At 45.5% G+C, this 18,865-nt stretch overlaps 1 protein-coding gene across 1 annotated transcript in view; it reads right to left on the bottom strand.

Moving 5' to 3' along the window:
- Positions 1 to 18,865, bottom strand: part of KIF26B (kinesin family member 26B) — a 510,214-nt gene that overhangs the window by 437,277 nt on the left and 54,072 nt on the right. The window lies entirely within an intron of this gene.

The raw sequence follows: 18,865 nt of genomic DNA, 5'->3' as shown, positions 1-18,865 counted from the left end.
GAGGAATCATGACCTTGGGAGCTAAGGGGACACTCCACAACAAGGAACACTGGAACATAGATGAGAGCAGGAAGTGCAAAGAACGTACTGTGACAGGAATTTTGAAATGGCATGAGGAAGAGGTTCCCCTCTTGTCCAATACAGCCCCTGCAATCTCAGGCACACGCCTTCTCCATTCGTCCTCCTACAGAAGGTCCTGCCAGAAATCTGGCTGTCAGAGAGAAGCCGCATTCACAGAGAGATGCAGCTTGCAACTTTGCTCCCACAAATACTTTAAGAGGCAGTTTTCTATATTTTTTTTCTTTTTGGGGTTTTTTGTTTGTTTGGTTGGTTGGTTTTTTATTTTTTTGTTTGTTTGTTTTTCTTTTTGGGTCACACCCGGTGATGCATAGGGGTTACTCCTGGCTCATGGACTCAGGAAATACTCCTGGCGGTGCTCAGGGGACCATATGGGATGCTGGGAATCGAACCCGAGTCAGCCACGTGCAAGGCAAATGCCCTACCGGCTGTGCTATTGCTCCAGCCCAGGTTTCTATATTCTATCCCCATCCAGTTTCTCTCCTGGCTTGAAAACAGTGCTTGGGGTCGAGGAGACAGCTCAGGTGCAGAGCACATGTCCCACACATGCAAGGCCCCAAGGGACCCCCTGCACCTCAGGCCACACACACCAACACCCCACACCCCACCGAGCAGTATGGCTCAGGTATCATGCAGATGCAAGGCCGCAGCTGGCTCACTGGCATCACATGCTACCATGGGTGTGGCCCTGGGCTAGCACTCCTGGGAGTGACACTAAGGTATGACCCTGGGCTCCCCAAGTTGTACTTCGGGATCCCCCATTAGAAAAGCATACAGCAAAACAAACATACAAGCAATGCTTCATGGACCTTTCCAATACCATTCAGCTAGCCCTGGTGTCTTCCTCCTCCCTCTTCTAAGTCTGCCATCTTCACCAAGCATTCAGTTCCTGCCTGCCTTTCTATAAGCCAACTGTTAAGCTGAAAGTACCTGGAGATGGAAATGCTGATTGTGCTCTACACTGCAGGGCTCAATTGATCCCTCCATAGCCCCCACCTTGATCATGTGACTGGCCAGCCACTAAGGCTCTGCCAAGGTTCAACATTAAGGAGAGTGCAGGGGGAAACGGGGGGTGGGGAGGAAAGGAGGGATACTGGGGACATTGTTGGTGTGAAATGTACACTGGTGAGGGGATGGGTGTTGGAACACTGTATGACTGAAGCCCGATTATGAACAGCTTTGTAAGAGTGTATCTCACAGTGATTCAATAAAAAATTTGCTCCAGCAGGCCCAGTAATGTCTCCATTGGAGACTTTGTTGTTACTGTGTTTGGCATATCGAATACGTCACGGGGAGCTTGCCAGGCTCTGCCATGCGGGCGAGATACTCTCAGTAGCTTGCCGGGCTCTCCGAGAGGGGCGGAGGAATCGAACTCGGGTCGGCCATGTTGGCTGCGTGCAAGGCAAACGCCTTACCGCTGTGCTGTATCCAGTATCACAAGAGTATCCTACTGCATCTATATGACCAGCCCAGGAAAAGATCAAAATTCAAAATATGGTTGGTAGCGAATGCAAATTGCTTTTGTACCATTGCAAATTTCAAGAGAAAGAGAGAGGGAGGGAGAAATAGAAAAGACTATTCTACACTCATTTGTAGTAGCAATGTAAAATGGCAAAAACTTTGGAAAACCATCTGGAAGTTTCATGCAAACTAAATATGCACACCTAGGATATGACTACTGAAAACCAATGCTTAGGTCTTTATTTACCCCAGAGAAATAAAAACATGTTCATAAAAAGATTTGTACAAGAATGTACTTAACAGCTTTATTCATAATAGCCCAAATCTGGAAACAGCCAGATGTCTCAATAGGAGAATAAACAACCTGTGCATTGCTTATACAATGGAATACAAGACCAGCAAAAAGGTATAAACTACTACTAGTCACAGTAACAATGATCTTTCTTAAATACATTCTGAAACATAGCAGTGCTCAAAAAGTTTGATCCATGACCACTTTACACTAAATTTTGAGGAGGTCACCAAACTTTTATTTTCATGGGTTACATTTTATATTAATAAAAAATTAATGAGGAAATTCCGATTATATATTAACAACATAATATGATTAGCAACATATTTTTGAGAAAAATAACTTTTCTCAAACACCCTCCTATGAGTAATAATGGCTTCTTTTTCACATTTTTGTAAACCTCCTTAATGTATGCATTCATAGAATATAAGTTAGTGCTCATATATGCTCTGTAGTCAATCTGTTGTGATAAATTTTTGTGGTTAAAGTACATCAGGAAAATTCAGCCTTCAACAGATGTGTAGTTGAAAAATGGATAAGTGTTTTAATAGCCTTTTCATTACCAAATGTTCCCTATGAGGCAAAATTACCCTAAGTTGCAAACCACTGGATTAAAGGAAGAAATAGATGGATATAAGATAAAGCATCTATCACTATCACTGTCACTGTCCTCCCTTTGTTCATTGATTTGCTCAAGCGGGCCCAGTAACGTCTCCATTGTGACAATTGTTACTGTGTTTGGCATATTGAATACGTCACGGGTAGCTTGCCAGGCTTTGCCATGCGGGCGAGATACTCTTGGTAGCTTGCCGGGCTCTCTGAGAGGGGCGGAAGAATCGAACTCGGGTTGGCCATGTTGGCCGCTTGCAAGACAAACGCCCTACCACTGTGCTAGTAGGGCGCTACAGCCCAAAGCATCTATAATACATTTTATATATGCTAATGCTAATAATTAACAACTAATGTTAATAGAAGATGGTGAGGTACTAGACTGAAAACAGATGTGTTCATTATAAAACTCGGTTTTACTTAATGTTTAAAATTTTTCATTTTAAAGTATTGGCTAAACTTGGGACTGGAGCAACAGTAAGGTGCTCATCTTGCAAGTGGCTGACATGGGTTTGGTCCCCAGCATCCCATATGATCCCCATTAGAGATTGTTCATTCAGGGGTCATTCCTAAGCACAAAGTTGGTAATAGCCCTTGAGCACTGCCCTCATTCCTCCCCTCACCCACACACATACAAAAAGTTTTTATTGTATGGTAAATTTTAGTCTAGGGCTGGAGCGATAGCAGGACTGGAGTGATAGCACAGCAGTAGGGCATTTGCCTTGCACGTGGCTGGCCTGCCAAGCCGGGTTCAATTCCTCCGCCCCTCTCAGAGTGCCCGGCAAGCTACCAAGAGTATCCCACCCACACGGCAGAGCCTGGCAAGCTCCCGTGACATATTCGATATGCCAAACACAGTAACAACAAGTCTCACAATGGAGACGTTACTGGGCCTGCTTGAGCAAATCAATGAACAACGGGAGGACAGTGTTACAGTAGCAAATTTAGTCTATTTTCCTCTCAATAAATATTCGGATTGTTTCAGACTACTATTGCACTGCTATGAGTATGTTCACGTATGTAATTGTGCTTTTACCCATCTAGTTTCAGTGATTCCTTTTCCCTTCACAACATTTAGATGAGGCTTCTCCACTCTAAACTTGGATAAAATACACCTGTATTTTCTTTTAATCCTTTGAGAATTTCATTTTCTACAATTGATCTATAAAACAAAGCTCCCTGAAGCTAGACCTCTTATAGTCTAGTTCTCCCTGTCAGAGAACGTGGCAAGCTAACAAGAGTATCCTGCCACCCGGCAGAGCCTGGCAAGCTACCCATGGCATATTTGATATGCCAAAAACAGTAACAATAATGGTTCTCATTCCCCTGACCCTGAAAGAGCTTCCAAGAAGGCAGCATTGGGAAAGAAGAGTAAGGAGAGGCTGCTAAAATCTCAGGGCTGGAATGAGTGGAGACATTACTGGCACCCACTCAAGTAAATCAATGAACAATGAATAATAGTGATACAGTGATACAGTGAATATTATGTGAATATTATTCATGTCAGAGAAATCTATTAAGGGATGCCTGCTCCACTCACTGAGTTGACTTGTAATAGTCTAGCTTAGCCATTCCACCTTTACACCATATCTCTCCTGACACTGATTAAAAAAAAAAAAGTTCCCCAGAATTACACCCTTCCCAATAGAAGAAAATTCACTTTCTTCTTGCCCCTGAAAATATCAAGTATAAATTAGAAAGTAGCTCTTTGCAGCATGGAAGAAGAAAATAAGAAAACGTTATTTTATTTCCCTCCAAACTTCAGAGAAAGTTGGGCCCTCTCTGGCCCAAGGGCCCATGGGCTTGTCAGAAGCACAGTTAACTGTTTTCAGAAATGTGGAAAACTGTTTCCAAAGGTGCTCTTCTTCTATCTTTAGTTTGACCCCACAAGTCTTAGTAGTGACATGAGCTCCATTGTTTAGTGCAGTTGGTGCTGTTTTGAAACTGTTTGGATATAAACTGTTGATTTTAAGATTGGAGAGGAAAAAATTAATTTCCCAATAACAAGGTCTATTTAGGGGCCAGAGAGATAGTACAGTGGGTAAGGCCTTACACACAGCTGACACAGGTTAGATCCCCAGCACTCCATATGGTCCCTGGAGACACCAGGAGTAATTTGAGTCAGAGCCAGGAATGAGCCCTGAACACTGCTGGGTGTGGATCAAACCAACACCACCAACCCCCACCCCCAATCCCACCCCCACCATAAAGAAAAAAAGTCAAGATCTATTCTTACAAATGTGGCTTTGGGGCTTCACTGCATATCCTTAGACACCAGCTGATGGTGAAGCACTAAAGGTCACGGGCAGATGGGCTATGCAGGAGAGCCTGCGGCCTGCTCTCCCCTGACCTCTTCTTTCTCAGGCTTTCCCTTGAACACTTGTAAAACTGACTCTTGGGCTGTGATCCTCCTTCCCCCAGTTTGTCCACACCCATCTCAATTCCCCCAAACCCACACCCTACACCCCTGGAATTTCCATTGTGTTTGGAAATTCTGTGGCTTGCTGAAACAATGCTGCTGTTGCTAGTAGTTAAAAACAGCTGCAAAAATCTCAAAACTTTGTGTGTGTGTGTGTGTGTGTGTGAGAGAGAGAGAGAGAGATAGAGAGAGACAGAGAGACAGAGAGACAGAGAGATAGAGAGACAGAGAGACAGAGACACAGAGAGACAGAGACAGAGATAGAGAGAGACAGAGAGAAAAAGAATTTTAAGCCCCCAAAGACTCTATCTCAGCCTCACACACAGCTTTACTGGAATACCACACAGTCACTGATTCCATTGGGATGCCAACTAGAGAAGGGCACTCTCCAGCTCGGCCTGTGGATGCCCTGGAAACTCTCATCCTACCACAGCCAGCACAGATGACCAACAGTGCTGAGAGTTTGCAATCGTTTCCTTCCAGATTTACAAACATTCTCTCTCCCCTTTAAAACAGTGCAGTTATCTGTGGAACTGGGGAACGAGGTAGCTTCCCAAATCCAAAGTTACAGAAGGGGAAGAAAGAGATGAGGTACCCTGCTTTCCAATTCTTTTATCACTTCCCCTCTCTGAGCCTCAATTCCTGCATCTGTGAAAAATAGAGCCAGTAAAAAAAAAAAAATTCCTTAACACCCACAGGGTTAATGTGACAACTGAACGCGAATGTAGATGAAAGACTTTAGAAATAGGTCACTATGACTTAATACTGGGGCTTATTAGTACTATTTGTCTACCCTGTCAAGAGGAAGACAAGTTTCTGGGAGAAAAACACTGAACTGTTTGGTGGATATTCCCACATGCCCCTCCCACCTCCATTTCATGACCCTCTCCAGTGTAACCTGGATAAGGGATGCTCCACCATGGATCCTGCCCGGGGTCTCCTGAAGGCCACCCAGTTCTGCTGTTTCATTGCAGCCCAGCCTTGAAGCCCCACAGAGAGATAAAGCAAGGAGCTAGCAGAAGGGAGTGCTATTCTAAACCGGAAAAAATGAGCTGACTATATCTAATCAGCAATATTTTTAAGTAAAACAGATTTTATCTGGAGGGCATTTTGAAAGTGTGGAGGGGGAGAGAATGAGAGAGAGAGAGAGAGAGAGAGAGAGAGAGAGAGTGACACACTCAAGAGAAAACACGGGCTTCTCCAAGGGCAGAGAGAGCCCCTACACACATCCCAGCATTAGACAGGAAAGCATGAGAGTCCCCATCTCAAGAGGGGAGATGCAGGCGGGCACAAGCGGCACGTAGGCTTGGGCCGCATATGCACCTAACCCGCAAATCTTTTGAGGCCTACTTGGGACACTCCCAGCAGCTAGTTGAAGGGTCACTGTTCTCTTCCCTTGTCTCTCCTCTGCTTGGAAAGTGGGGAATTGGAGGGTATGGACAGACTGACCCCAAGGAGCAGAGAGAATGCCAGGGAGATTCAGTGAGTGCAGTGGTTCCTCACCCCCAAGAATAACTGGGGGTCTCCCGCCACTAATGACAGGAGAAACCATGCTCAGGATCACCAAGGACCCCAAAGCCAAAGCCAAGATGGAAAAGTCAGAAATGCCAACAGAAGTCGGGAAAGGGGGTTTGTTTAGGTCGAACCGCGAGGAACTAGTCAGGATGTACAAGGAGCCAGGTAAGGGACCAATACCTCCTGAGCGGTTTATCCTGACCCCAAGCTCCCTTTTCAAAAAGGTTCATCCTGTTTACGAATTCATAAGTTTGGAAATATAGAGCCCCCTAAGGCAAGGAACAATGCCTATTCATTAACTTCTTGGAGCTTCACACGTGAAATACACATGGAAATGGTGGCCATCCATGGGAAGTCACACAGAGCAGTGCCTGGGGAGATGCAGGCTGAAAAAGGGATGCTGACAGAAAATCTGGTTCTTGCTCTTCCACTGTTAACATTGCCCTCCCCAACCCCATGAAATTCTGCTGACCTTACGCCGATAACCTCTTGCCACCCTTGTCTTCCTCCGCACATTCTTCTCAAACACATGTGGACAGGGTTCCCTTCTGTGTGCAACCCATGCAAACCCACCCAAAAGGCTGGAACCCCAGCCGCATCAGAAGTGAAATGCACCCCCAACTGAGAGGTCACAGATGCTATCTGTCACTCAGGCCTGGATTTTACTACAGAATGACAGGAGGGCACAGGACCCTGAAGTTCTGGGGGTCCCAGGCAGGCATCTGACTGCTGGTCTAGCACTGGATGTTTGTGTATGGAAGCTCTGGGGTGCTCTTCAGAGACATAGTGCAAAGGAAGCAAATCCAACTAGCCAAAGAGCCTATCGCCAAATTGGAATCTGGAGGAAAACCAGAGCGATAGTTCAGCGTGTACGGCTCTTTCTTTGCACACCGCCAACGATAGGGGGCTCACTCTCCAATACCCATGTGGTCCGCTGTACCCTCCAGGAGTGATCCATGAGCACAGAGCCATGAGTAAGCCCTGTGCACCAGGGGAAGTGGCCCAATAAAACAAAACAAAACAAAAAAAGTTGCACTAAATCCCAGTACTCTGACAGGCTGGTTAATCCTAAACCACTCATTTGTTTTCCCTGTGCCTCTGGTCTTCATTTGTAAAACCAGGCTGACCTTAAAGTCTAATTGGCCTGGTGGTGGTGATCAGCTGAGAAATGTGCAAGAGCAATTACCAGTGTCAGAGGAGCCTGGTGCTATTAAGTGTGTGTCCTTGGGCAAGTCATGCAGCCACTCAGACTTCCATCAGGAAAAATGCCAAGTTAATCACCTTTACTAGACAACCATTGGAGATTCCTGGAGGAGTACAGGGTGAGATTAAAGAACAGGGGACTGGAGACACAGCAGCTAAAGTGCTTGCCTTGCAAGCAGTGGACTTGGGGCCAATCCCCAGGACAACATGGGGTCATCTGAGCCCCATCAGGAGTTATTCCTTAGCTCCGAGCCAGGATTAAGCCCTGAGCACTACCAGGTGTGACCCAAAAACCAAAAAACAGTATTTCTAAGATAAAGAAAGATTAAATACTCAACAAATTTATTTGAAAATTAAGATGACAAATCAGATATATAAATGTGGTAATGATAAAACAGTCAAAATTAAAACAGAAGGGGAAACTTGCTTGTTTGTTGTCCAAAATTTCAAGGGACACATTTCAGAACTGTGAAAAGCTCTCCAGAATACAAAGAAACTTTGGTTCCCTGCTAAAATGGGGTTCAGGTTTTTCTTTTTTTTTCCAACCATTTACCCCCATATATTTTTTTCAAGTTCCTTCACTTGAAAGCAGAAGGAGCACTAATCAGAGGTGAGATTCTACATCACATCCATGCTCAACAGACAACATTTGGGGGGCGGAGTGGGAGGCCTTACTGAGGACCTCCATCCTTCCCATGGGCAGCACTGCCTCTGGGTTGGCTCAGGAAGCAATAAAGTCCAAGATCTCTCAGAAATACCTATGATACAGTAATAGAATGGTCTCGAATATAAAATCAGGCAAAAATAAATAGTTATCGTCTTAAACAGTTTTTTTAATTGCAAGGATCAGTTAAAGTACAGAAAATAAAGTGCTTGCCTTGCTTGCAGCTGACCTGGATTTGATCCCCATCACCACAAATGGTCTCCTGAGCACTACCAGGAGTGATCCTAAGCACAGAGTCAGGAGGAAATCAGATGTAGCCAAAAAATAAACAACTACAAACCACAGTCACTGTTGAGGCAGAAATAGAGTCTTCCTTAAAGATAACTAAACCTAGCTAAGCCTTTCCATACTCTTAGTCCAAAAGAACCAATCTGCCAAAGAACAAAGATCAACAAATACATGGCATGCTGCACACACTGAAATAAATATATGTTTATTTCCAGGGAGCTTGGGGTTCTCCCGCTCTGACCAAATGAGTTCTTCTTCATTGAAAATCCAAATATAATTCCAGAGACCATAAAGCACACTTTCCGAAAAGCTTCAATAAATCAAATTTTCTTGCTGCATACAATCTAGACTTAACCACTTAGTTCATCTTAATAAACAAGTTACTCATTCAAAGGAAAACAAATGAAATGTTTTGCCTTGAGGGACAATTTTATTCTTAATAGTTTGGTGCTATGATGACAGAAGTAATATTCTGCCCTGTGAATTGCCTTTTGTTCTTTGGGAGCTATTGAGGATGAGATGGGGGCAGGGCGGGGTGAGTATCTGCTGGGTAACAATACAAACAAGATCTTCCTCCTGTTCTTTTTGCCACAGAGGCATCTGCTCTTGCAGGCAACATCACTAAAAGAAATGGAGTTTTTACTTCGTAATGTATCAAGGGCAGATAGCACAGCCATCAAAGGTACAAGACTTGCCTATGCCAGGATTTGAGTTTGAACCGGGCACCACACGCCCCCCTTCCAGTCAGCACTGCTGGAAGTGGCCCTAGAGGTCACTGAGCACTGCTGAGTGTGACGCTAGTGGGCTGTGGCACCACAGGACCCAAGCAGTACCGCATCCTCCAAACACTGCAGGAATTCCCACTCCAGCTCTCAGGCACGGTGCCACCCTCTTAACTCCAACTATTCCCATTATGTTCAGCATCTCCCTTTTAGCACCTACCACCTTTGTTTTATAGTCATTTGATTGCTGCTTTTGATTTCCTGGGGACATAACTATACCTAAGTCCCCTTCATAGTTTTTGGCTCCAAGCCCAATGAAGGAGCATTTGATACTTCAAAATATGGTCAAGGGTGTAACTCAGCAGGATAGCATATGCCTTGTATGCATGGGCTCAATTCCTGGCACAAATAAGAAAAAGGAAAGAGTAAAGAAAAGAAATAAAAGGAAGAAAGAAGAAAAAGAAAATACTGACTTAAATGAAATTGAAAGTGAATATGAAAGGAGGACAGATGTAAATCACAAGCTCTGAGGGAGTCGGGGAAATTCTAGGAACAGAACTAAAGCTACATGTCAAAAACTTTTTAAAGAATAAAAAGAGAACAAAAATACTGTATCAAGGTAAGCCAAAAGGGAAAAAATAAAAACATAGAGCAGAACTCACACTGAAAGGCAGAAGGAATGAAACAAGGTTTTCTTAATTTCATGTAAGAACATGTATGCACCAATATCAAAGATTCTCTTCCAGATGTCCTCTGAGGCTGAAGGAGAGATTTTTTTTAGTTGAATCACTGGAGATGCACGTTACAAAGTTGTTCATTATTGGATTTCAGTCATACAATGTTCCAACTCCCATCACTTTACCAGCGTACATTCCCTACGACCAATGTCCCCAGTTTCCTTCCCATCCCCCATCCCCCAGCCATCCTCAATGGCAGACACTTTGACAATTTTCTTCTCTCTCTCCCTCTCTCTCCCTCTTTCTCCTCTCTCTCTCTTCTCTCTCTCTCTCTATTTCTTTCTATCCCTTCCTCCCTCTCTCTCCCCCTCTTTTCCTTTTAGGCACTGCAGTTTATAATACTGTTACTAAAAGTGCTGAAGGAGAGATTTAAACTAATATTCTACAACAAGAAACAGAGTCACATTTGTCAATTTAGTAAAATAGGGCCATTATGACTGCTACTCTAAGAGCAATATACATTCATGGGTGGAGAAAAAAGATTTTCTCTTAAAATGCCTTTTTTAGGTGCTACTCAACTCTGTTCAAATATGACTTGTTTTTGGAGTGCGACCAAAAAGGAAAAACAAATTCAACTTTTCTTAGACTAAAATGACAGCTAAGCACTGGCATAAATGCACTAAGGCTTGGTGACCACTTACCTTTCACTTCCTGAAACTCCTCCACTCTAGAGAGACAGTTAAAGAGTTGACAGTCATGAGCATTCTCTTTCCTTAATACAGAACAGTAGCTGCCAGATGAGGTGTGGACAGGTCTAAGCCAGCTGCCACCCCAGCCTGGGAAACAAGATTAGGAAATGGAAATTCTGTTCCTAAACACCAAGGCTGTCTTCTAAGTTTTGGAAACCCATCAGGAATGTAGGCAGAGGGTGTACAGAGGAGCCGGAGAGACAGTACTGTGGGTACGGAGTTTACCTTGCATAAGGCTGACTGGGCTTTGGTCCCTGGCATCCCATGTGGTCCCCCAAACCTCACCAGAATGGATTCCAGAGCAAAGGGCCAGGAGTAAGCCCTGAGAACTGCCAAGTGTAGCCCCTACAAACAAAGCAGGTGCACAGAAATGAAAAACAGGATGTGTGCACTTCAGTGGCAGCAACAGGCTCTTTGTCCAAGGAGTTAATCTCAGTGCAGGAGGGTTACATGTAATAATGAGGATGATCCTCAGAAACAGGCCATGAGCCACTTGGTCCTTGTGGGAGTGAGAGTGTGTAAAGACACATTCATGGTGGTATGGGCTAGCACATAGCTAGGCTATAAGACCCATCGTCCTTAAAAGCACCACGAGACTTATCGGCCACATAGAGACTCACTGAGCAATGTGAAGTCCAATTGTACTGAACTCCAGCCTCTGAAAAAATCCATCTTCAAGTGTCATTCATAAGGTTTCCACCAAATTACAAACTCAGGTGTATAGATCTCGCCTACATGCCCTTCCTTTCCCTGAAATAGATTTCCCTGATAATGAAAATCTCCATTTCCAGGCCTGTAGAAGAAAAAATAATGCTATCATAGGACCAGGCACGAGTGCCCAAATCTACATACTTCGGGCAAGGAATAACCTTCCTAGCTTTCAAAGTTGAGAAAACGGTTTGCATTCCATGTATAATGACCTACCATAATTACTCAAGGTAGCCTGGGGTTCCATCCTCCATCAGGCAAATCTCAGTCAAGTGGAACCTAAAGTTGAGGCACCACATCTTTCATCATCTAAATAAGGGGTGAGGAATGGAAGATCAAAGGGCCCGAGCAGGTCACCTGTGCCGCCATACTGCATAAATGCTTTTTTAATGATGATGAAAGGCTACAGGACTTTGGGATGATATATGGCCCTGGGACCAGTGAATGACAGCCCTGCTCCTAACACAAAGGCTGTCTAGCTCTGTCTTCCAGCCCTGACCCTTCTCCTGTCCCTGGTCTTCTAGGCTGTTCTCTTTGGCTCCTGCTTTTGGCTGACCCAGAGCAATTAAGTCTAGCCCCAAGTCCCACAGGGACCCTTAGGAGTACTGTCCACCACTCTTAAGGAAAAGACATGGTTTAAACCTCCTGGGGTGGGAGGAAGGGAGAAAAGAAATCAAATAAGAAAGCCATGGGCAGTGCTGTAGCATGTATCAGTCCATCCACAATGAGAAAAGAGTGCATGCGCACCCCCAGGCCAGCCCAGGCTCTCAATGTGAGGACGTGACCCAAAATGGTCATGTGGCCTCTCCCCAAGCCACCAAGAGCCTTAGTGTCTGTCACTAGGGGTTAATTATGATAACTAAGCACCCCCCTCATAGATCTATTTAACTTTCTTTCCCTCCAGAGGTTCATTCCTAAAAGTCTGAAACTAAACTGTTTTGAACCAAGAGGAAATAAAAATTGAAACACATAAACACACACAGAGAGAGAGAGAGAGAGAGAGAGAGAGAGAGAGAGAGAGAGAGAGAGGTAGCAAGATTGTGAGTGGCTCCATGAGTATTTCTCCCTCCTGGAAATCCACACTGATTTAAAGAACATCAGTCAAGAGACCCTAAAATGTGTTCCGTTGTTTATTAACTTGAGTTGTATAAACTAAGTGGGTCACCTTCTCACTCTGCATTAGCTCCAGGGAGAACACGCATAAACGAAGATTGGAATCCTTTGGTGATTACAGACATGGAAATGCCAGCTGTGGGATAATTTTATTCAATTCATGGGCATCAAGTGCTCATTAAGCGAATGCCCTGCCACTAAAGAGCGACCCAGGGCAAATAGCAACAGAAATAAAGTAGGCCGGGGCCACCCAGGCACCTCGGGCCACTGCAGTGGCACTTCTCAGGGAGACTCCACATGAAGCTACACCAACGGGATCCAAGCTTCGGCTTCAAACCATCAGAACCTCTGAACTCCTGCTCAATCCCATGCCTGAGCTACCACTGTTCAGTATATCAGAAGAGAAATGCAAACGCAGTCCACCCCGTAGGTTTTGGGGGGCAATCCTGTGTGCCAACTAGAAGGAATAAGAAGGAAGACCGTTATTGGTTTCATTCCAAAGTCATTCAAGCACCACCACAGAGGGGCATGACAGAACTGCCGAGGCTGAAGCAAAAAAGAAAAGCAAACCATGGTGGTTTGGTGAACATGGGTCTTCCAGGGAAGAGAAGTCCAGTGTGGTGGTGGCAGCAGGTCCTGCCAGGATGTGATATTTTTTTTGGCTTTTTGGGTCACACATGGCAATGCACAGGGGTTACTCCTGGCTCTGCACTCAGGAATTACTCCTGGCCGTGCTCCGGGGACCATATGGGATGCTGGGAATTGAACCCGGGTTGGCCGTGTACAAGGCAAATGCCCTACCTGCTATGTTATTGCTCCAGCCCCAGAATGTGAAATTTTAAACCCCAGCTAGTCCCCATTTTCTCATGAGCAAGCCACACAAATCAGTCCAGGCTTCCAATTCCTAGCCTGTAGAATGGAGATGAGGATCAGGCTTTTCTCCCAAATGGAGTGTTTAGAAATGCCACTGAGTCAGGCATCACAAAAGGTGCTATTTCCAAGCACTGTGTTGGAAGAATCCCCCACTGCCACCCCGCACAGGCTGCCTGCTCTAGAGAACCTGGGAAAGGCAGGCAGGTGCAGCGTCCCGTCCATGTTCCACATCTAAGTGGTGCTCATTGCCTTGGGGCTCCAGTCTACTATCACCACCTCCCACCCATCTCTGCAGGATTGCCCCCACCCCAACGTCCCACAGAGCCACTTCCGTGGGTGAGCACTGAGTGGGGAGTGGGAGTGTTTGATATAGATTGGGCCAACAAATCAAAGTGAATTTCCTAAGAAACAGAAAAGGGCTGGAGAGAGAGCACAATTCAAAAGGTTTGCCTTTCATGTGGCTAACCCTGCTTCTGCCCCAAGCATTAAACACGGCCCCACAGCACCATCAGGAGTAACTACTGAGCACAGAGCCAAGAGTAAGCCCTAAGCAGAATTGAGTTTGGCCCACGCCTTCTGAAAGAAAGAAAAAAAAATCACTAAAGAGAACAAAAGAGAGAACAAAAGGATTTTTGCTACAAAGTTCTTTATTGCTTGGGAGTAAAATAAGGAAGAGGGAAGAAAAAAATAATATATTTTTCTTTCTAAAACGTGATCAGAAATTATGTCAAAATAAAAGGAGCATAGAGAATATGAAGAACAACAGGCACCCACAGTCTGACCTAAGAATCCATATGGATTATCATGTATAAAATCATCATGTACATGGGGCTGGAGAGATAGCACAGCGGGTAGGGCGTTTGCCTTGCACGTGGCCGACCCGGGTTCGATTTCCAGCATCCCACATGGTCCCCTGAGCATTGCCAGGGGTAACTCCTGAGTGCAGAGCCAGGAGTAACCCCTGTGCATCGCCGGGTGTGACCCAAAAAGCAAAGAAAAAAAATAATTAAATTGTCATGTACAAAAGTTCTTTCTGAGGTCAGAGAGATCACACAGTGGATAAGACAGTTGGCTAGCATGCAGCCAACCTGCATTTGGACAGTGGTCCCTGGCACTATATATGATTCACTGAGCATCACCAAGGAGTGATCCCTGAGCACAAAGCCAGAAGACAGCCTTGAGCACTGCCGGGAGGTGACACCAAAGTATCACCCCACCCCCATCCAAAGTACTTTGTAGGGTTTTTGGGTGGTGTTGTTCTGAGGTTGGCCTTTTGGATCTTTTGTTTGCTTTGCCCTACACTCAGAGGATCACTCAAGGCAGGGCTCGGGGGACGATGTGGGATGCCAGGTATTGAAGCTGGGTCAGTCATGTGCAAGGCAAACACCTTATCTTCTTGTATTATCTCTGGCCCCTAACTCTTTTAAAGGAGTTCAGCTTATGCCTAAAATGGGATTCTGTAAGACATATGACACCCAAGCCCACCTCCCATCCCCTCTCCAGAGCTTTGGGTCTCTCCAAAACTGGCCTCCAGAGCCAGAGGGGTTTTGGTCCCATCAAGAAACAGAAAGCCATATCATCAGAGAAATGCAAAGAAAAACAACAATGAACTATCATATCATACCAGTAAGATTGGCACACATCACAAAGAACTAAAACAACAAATTGGCATGAATGTGGGGGAAAAAATGACCCTCAATCATTGCTGGTAGGAATGTTGATTTGTCCAGCCTTTTTAGAAAATAATATTGACACTTCTCAAAAAAAATAAATAAATAGAACTAGGAAGTGAGCCTTCACAAGACCCAGAAATTACACCTCTTGACTTCTACCCCAAAGACCTCTATTCAGAAAATTATATGTGCACCCCTATATTTCCTTGCAATACCATTCACAATAGCCAAAATCTGGAAATGACCCAAGTGCCCAAGTACAAGTGACTGAATAAACTGTGGTACATATCCACAACAGAATACTAGTTGGCCACAATTAAAAAATAAAAAAATGCAATTTGCTGCTACACGGATGAATCTGGAGAGTATCATACTGAATGAAGTTAGTCATAAGGAGAGACTCAGAATCATCTCTCCTGTATGTGGAGTATGGGTGTAACAAATACCCAAAGTAACTGAGAACTGGTCAGCAGGAAGTTTACCACAGGGAAGGGATGAAAGGGGGATAGACTGGGCTGGGGATGGGGACACATGGACAATCGTGGAGGGAAATGAGCACTCCGAGGGAGGGAATGTGCTGGATTGTGGTATGCATGAAACCCTACCATTAACAGCAAACCACAGTGCCCAAAACAAAATTATTATTTTTAAAACAGAGAGAGCCCAAAAGCCAGAGTGCTGCGGTGGGGCAAGGGTGGAATCCAATTCTGGAATGGTGAATCTTTCCTTGCCTCAAGCAAGGAGAAACTTTCTGGCACAAGAGTAAAAAGGGCAGCCTCAAGCCACTAAGGGGCTCAAACACATATGTGGGTTTCCCTGTGGTAACATCTCCTCCCCACAAACAGTCAGGCCAGGCCCTGATCTGGCTGAAAACTGGCCTTTCTATTCACATGGGGAATACTGCATTTAGAAACAGCTGTCTTTCTCCTTTCTTGCAGCCCCATCGCAGGGAAACATCACTAGCAGAAAATAAAGCCCAAAGGAGCATTCACTTGGAAGGAGCTTTACAATTGCACCCTTCTTTGGCTGATATTTTTGGTCACAAAAACAAGTAAAAGGGCTGGACCAATAGTACAGTAGTGAGGGTGTTAGCCTTGCACATGGTCAGCACAAGTTCAATCACCAGCATCCCCATATGGTCCCATGAACCTACCAGGAGTGAACCCTCAGCACAGAGCCAGGAATAAGTTCTGAGCAGTGCTAGGTTTGGCCCCAAAACAACAACAACAAAGTGAGGCAGAAGTATTCCAAAGAGAACCATACTTCACCAACAGTAAAGAACAGCACGTTGGGCCAGAGAGATAGCACAGGTATTAAGGCACTTGCCTGGCATGCAGCCAACACTGGTTTGATCCCAGGCACTACGTATGGTCCCCGAAGCACCCCCAGGAGTAATCTTTGAGCACAGAGCCAGGAGAAAACCCACCAACTGTGGCCCAACCCTTCCTCCGCCCCCCAAAAAAATAATAGGAGGAGGAAGAAGAGGAAGAGGGGGAGTAGGAGGAGGAGAAGGAGGAGGAGGAGGAGGAGGAAAGTGGGGGGGGAGCAGATGTGGCCAGAAGTGGCTAATGTGTCTTAGGAAAGACTGTCCCATGTCCGTACATGTAGCCAACGCGGGTTTAAGGCCCTGCATCCTGTGTGGTCACCTAAGCACCACCAGGAGTAATTCCTGAATGCAGAGCCAGGAGGAACCCGAGCATCGCCAGGTGTGACCTCAAAAAAGAAAAAAAAAAAAGAATGTCTCACATCCAATGTCCTCTCTTTCCTCTGTAGAGGCTAACAAGTACCGGACTAATTGGCACTCCTCCTCAGAAACAACTCAGCTCCTGCAGTGAATGGAACACATGCAGAGGGACTGTGCAGTGACCCTGGGTCCCTGCTCTGTGCTGGCTGGGTTCCCCATGCAGGAAAAAGCAAACCAGCTCCCTCTGCCAGTTCAGCTTCTCCCCTTGGCTGACAACATCCTCCGAAAATGCTTTTTCCTCTAGTTTCCATTCTGACCTGGCCAGACTCCAGGCCCTGACGACTGAAATGGGACGGTACTGCATGGTGGTGAGGAGGAACATAAGATTTCTCCAATGAAAGGAAGAGATCTCCAGTCTAGTATTCTTGGGGTCCTTTCTTACATTACCCAAGGTCTATCTTGCTTCCTGTGGCTCCAATTTCCCTCCTGAAGCAGGCCAAGAACTAGAGGGAAACCCCACATTCTCCGTCTTTTACAGAGCCACTAATTCGACCTCTCACTTCCTCAGAAATGTCACGTGCATGGAGCTGAGAAGAGAAGGGGCAGCTGCTATTCTAGCGGCGTTTGCTGAGCTAACAGAATTACTTGTAGACGGAAGAAAGCCGCTGAGCAGGGGCCACAGCAGAGCCTGCTTCCCACCCAACTCCCCTTTGGCTTCCCAGATGTGAATGATCGCATAACCTGTTCGTCTATAACCTAAAAAGTATCTGTCAGTGAACCACATTCCTCCTTAGCCTGGAATTCAAGACACCCAGGATCTGCTCCAACCTGCATTTCTTTCTTTGATTTCCCATAACTTTCTAGCACACACCTAATTCTCAAATCAGAGCCAAACGCACTTTGCACTATTTCTTACGGGTTTTCTGGATTCACCCATCAGGTACCCAACCTCTGCCCTTCAGCTATCAAAACCTCACCCACCCTCCAGGCCAGCGTTGCTCCAAGTAGCGAGGCTTCCTGGGTTGTCTCCTCTTCCCTGTTTAATTCCGCCACCTTTTTTTTTTTTTTTTTTTGCTTTTTGGGTCACACCCGGCAATGCACGGGTTACTCCTGGCTCTGCACTCAGGAATTACCCCTGGCGGTGCTCAGGGGACCATATGGGATGCCGGGAATCGAACCCAGGTCGGCTGCGTGCAAGGCAAATGCCCTACCCGCTGTGCTATTGCTCCAGCCCCAATGCAGCCCCGCTGCCACCATTTTTATAACCATCACTGATGCGTTCTGTGCTTTTCTCTCTTCCTGCTCTGCATCTGCATCTATCTATTGGCATCTGTTAAGGATCTACCATGGGCAATCCAAAGACAGAACAGAGAAAACAAGTACTTGACCTCAAGAGGTGTACAATTTTGGGCAATAAATAACAATGGGATCATCCAATAGATACAACAGATACCCCCAAAGTCTGCAACTGGTTTCATTTTCATATGCCCTTAAAAAAAGGCCAGCAGAGAGCAGATGTTAAACAAACAGTTGAAAACAGTCAGAACTTTCATGTGTGAACATATAGGAAAGACGAGTGAGGCTGGCCACGCTGATGGTGACCCCCATGGATCCCAGTCTGAGGAGGCGAGTAGCCTATAACCCATTGCAAGGAGCCCTCCCCTCCCTCTCCACCTAATTCCAGAAACTTTCATAGGTACCCTAAAATTGTCTCCGCCTATAAATACAGGACTCTAGGAAGCAAAAGGGAGGCAAAATTGCATCCTGCTGTCGAGAGATTCCCTTGGCTTCTTTACCACTCTTTCTCCATCTCCCTAGCCAGAGACCTTTCTGTACCTGGGTCACCACTCCTTAGGAAAGAAAAATCAGTTCCAAGCAGAAGCAGTCAATTGGCCCTCGGGATGAGGCTTAATCAATATAGCTGTCCAACAAGTTTGTTTATCTTAAAGCCTTAGAGAGAACCACCCCCAACCCTCCGCCCCCGAAAATGAACAACTTGTGTCAATTACAGAACATAAGGGCTTGGTGCCATCAGTAGGGGAAGATAAATGTAAATTACAGCACACTGTACCCCAGTGAATTGGCTGTTAAGTGGGACAACGGGCTAAAAGATGGTGTTTAGAGCACCTCATTAATA

The sequence above is a fragment of the Sorex fumeus genome, unplaced genomic scaffold (genome assembly GCF_029834395.1).
Source record: "Sorex fumeus unplaced genomic scaffold, SorFum_2.1 ptg000007l, whole genome shotgun sequence".
NCBI lineage: Eukaryota > Metazoa > Chordata > Mammalia > Eulipotyphla > Soricidae > Sorex > Sorex fumeus.
The sequence above is the reverse complement of the archived record's forward strand: the minus strand, read 5'-3'. Positions and strand labels throughout refer to the sequence as shown.